Source organism: Entelurus aequoreus, linkage group LG24, assembly GCF_033978785.1.
Source record: "Entelurus aequoreus isolate RoL-2023_Sb linkage group LG24, RoL_Eaeq_v1.1, whole genome shotgun sequence".
Lineage (NCBI taxonomy): Eukaryota > Metazoa > Chordata > Actinopteri > Syngnathiformes > Syngnathidae > Entelurus > Entelurus aequoreus.
In genome coordinates this window covers 684,931-688,747 of record NC_084754.1, presented here as the reverse complement: position 1 = coordinate 688,747, position 3,817 = coordinate 684,931, and positions in this window count along the sequence as shown.

Below are 3,817 nucleotides of genomic sequence, written 5' to 3'. Positions count from 1 at the left end.
TAAAACCTGCGACTGACTGACATACTTCCTGCTTGTGTCACGTGTTCTCGTCTTTATTTTTATTAGATTTTTTGTAATCTTTTTTTTTAAATAAACCTTTTTTAAAAAAAATAATGTTCAACATGTACAAACAAATATATGAAGAAGAGTAATCAAAACAAGGTGTTCTCATCTTTAACCTGAACTGTGTAGAACTTGCACCTGGCTCGCTGACAACAAGCTATCCATCCACTTGGGTAAAACTGAATCCATCCTGTTTGGGTCCCACATCAACCTTAAGAAAGTCAATGACTTCACTATAAAAGTGGGTGACATTGTTATCACCAGGAAAGATGAGGTCACCTACCTAGGTTCCATTCTAGAGGCTAATCTTTCCTGTGATAAAATGGCAACCAAGGTAATCCAAAAGGTCAACGAACAAGATTTCTCTATAGAATCTCCTCTCTGGTCAACAAAAGCACCTTGAGGATTTTGGCGGGAACTCTCGTTCAACCCTTTTTCGATTACGCATGCACCTCCTGGTACCCTAGCACCTCCAAAACCCTCAAATCTAAACTCCAAACATCTCAGAACAAGCTAGTCAGGTTACTTCTAGACCTCCACCCCAGATCACACCTCACTCCTACCCACTTCTCTAAAGTGGGCTGGCTCAAGGTGGAGGACAGAGTTAAACAACTTGCACTGAGCCTAGTCTATAAAATCCGCTACACCTCCCTGATACCGAAGTACATGTCAAACTACTTCCTTAACGTAAATGACCGCCATAACCACAACACCAGGGGGAGCTCCACTAACCACGTTAAACCCAGATTCCCAACTAACAAAGGTCTTAACTCATTCTCTTTCTATGCCACATTAATGTGGAATGCACTCCCAACAGGTGTAAAAGAAAGGGCATCTCTATCCTCCTTCAAAACCGCAATAAAAGTTCACCTCCAGGCAGCTACAACCCTAAACTAACACCCTCCCCGGATTGCTAATAATCAAATGCAGATACTTTTTCTTATGCCTTCTGATCTCTCTCTCTCTCTCTCTCTCTCTCTCTCTCTCTATGTCCACTACTTGATGTCCATATCCCCACCCCCCCCCCCACCCCACCCCCCCTCCACACTCCTGATTGTAAATAATGTAAATAATTCAATGTGATTATCTTGTGTGATGACTGTATTATGATGATAGTATATATGATAGTATATATCTGTATCATGAATCAATTTAAGTGGACCCCGACTTAAACAAGTTGAAAAACTTATTCGGGTGTTACCATTTAGTGGTCAATTGTACGGAATATGTACTTCACTGTGCAACCTACTAATAAAAGTCTCAATCAAACTCAATCAATCAAATTATGATGATAGTATATTTCTGATAGTATATATCTGTATCATGAATCAATTTAAGTGGACCCCGACTTAAACAAGTGTGAAAAACTTATTGGGGTGTTACCATTTAGTGGTCAATTGTACGGAATATGTACTTCACTGTGCAACCTACTAATAAAAGTCTCAATCAATCAAAAAACGTCAGGCCCAAAGACTGACAATAGACCGAATGTAACTACTGTTGAACTAATGGCTGTGAAGAGATGTGAAATTATGTCTATATGTAAAATTCCAGTTAAGGATAGTATTAATTACCTAGGAATACTTATCACTAAAAAATCAGAGTTCTAGATCAGTCTTGAACTTTACTCCAGTTGTAGAAAAAACTAAGAAAAGATTGAACCAATGACTACAGAGATGTATCCTTAAAAGGCACAACCTTGCTTTCCAAAGCAGAAGGTATCTCCAAGCTTATGTATGCGGCTATTTCTTTAGATGTTAACCAAAAAACAAGTAAGACTATTGACAAAATACTTGTTGACTTTGTTTGGAAAAAGACAATTAATTATATTAAGAAATCTGTTATAATGAACAATTACAATCAGGGTGGTCTAAACTTTGTGGATATCACTACACTAAACAACACCTTCGAGATGAATTGGATAAGACACTATTTGAAAGACCCTACCTCAATTTGGAACTTCATATTTCATCATGTATTTTCTAACCTTGGAGGCCTAAAATGTTTGCTATTGTGTAACTACAACATTGATAGGATTCCTTTTGTTCTTTCAAACTTCCACAAACAATCCCTTCTGGCATGCTCTCTTATATACAAGCACTACTTCTCACCTACCAAATACTTCATTTGGAACAATAAAGACATATGTTACAAAAGGAAATCTCTTTTCCTCAACAATTGGTTCAAGAATGATATTATTTTAGTGAGTCAGCTTTTCAATAAGGAAGGTAAACTTTTTAATTACCAAGAATTTCTCAACCATTTTAAGGTCCCTGTAACTCCCAAACAATTTGCCATTGTATTTGATGCCATTCCAACAGGTGTTGTTATGTTGTACTCATCTCCTCTTTCTGCTGTAAAAATGGTGAATGATCCACTTGACACTCCTGTGGGACAACTTTGCTTTGATCTGAAAAATAACAGAAAATCTGCAGCTTATTCCAAAATGATTGTGTGTCTGTCTCCTACGTAATTGCGCCCTGCAATAATGTTGTGAATGACATCTGCTGGGTCAAAACATGGTCCCTTCCTAACAGGTATTTACTTACCAACAAAGTCAAAGAGATATCTTTTCAAATCATTCCTGGTTATTACCCTGTAAAGACTGTGATGTTAGATACAAGAAGGACATTGATGTTACCTGCACCTTATGTAACATGCATCCAGAGACTGCTTACCACCTGTTTTGGACTTGGAAAGCACTCCATCACTATGGCAGGCATCTGTCGCTTCATCCTGGACATTATTCATGACAAATTTGTGCTTTGTTTTAAAGATGTGCTATTTGGATTTACACTGTATGAAAACTAATTTGAAAAGGAATTTTACCTTTGCAACCTCATTACACTATTGGCTAAGTTTTGTATTCATAAATGTACTGTACGTTTCTCAACACCCGACCTGTTTCTTGTGCCATTAAAAAAGAATTAGAACTCTACGTTAAAACACTCTCTACCTCTAACAACCAAAAAGCGGTGAAAACGATGATGCTGTGTTCCAAATTTAAATGATTTACTGAACTTGTGTGAGCCTAAGGCTTTGCACTTTGTTATATATATATGTATATATATATATTTTGTTTTGTTTTGCATTCTATTTTAGTTACTTTATTGAGTTTACAACCCCCTGGAGCTGTTTTGTACTGTTTTTGATTATTATTATTTCTCAATGTTGCAATTTATAAATAAAGGTTTATAAAATTAAAAACAATTATTTATTTATAAATATTCTTTACATGATTACTTGATAATACTTTTGTATTGTTTATACAATGCGCAAAGACATATATAGTTACTGCAATGCCTTAATTTTGAGCTAAAGCTGTTTTTAATTCTTGTATGCTATAATCGGTAAACAGCAGTCGGATGACGACACTTCCGCTAAAGTACTTCCTGTTGGTTGACCTCCGTCGTACATGTTGCCATCCTACACAAAGCAGCGTAGAAGCAATGCCGTTAAGTTGTCTTTAACAAGTTAAGAACATGTCAGACATGATACAAAAAGTGTAATAGTGCCGATAGGTTGAATAGAATTGTCGAATTAGATACGTGTTCAAGTCATTCAGGCAGACGGAGGTCTCCCTCTGCTGGACATTTTGGGACATTACAGTTACATTTTGTATGTCATAGTAGTCAACTATGTACAGAGGCAATAAGTATGTTTGTATCGCTTTATTTTTTTCAGTTTTCATGTTTATTGTAGCGGTAATGTCCTAAACTGTTACTGCTACTGGTTGCAGAATATAAATTAAGCT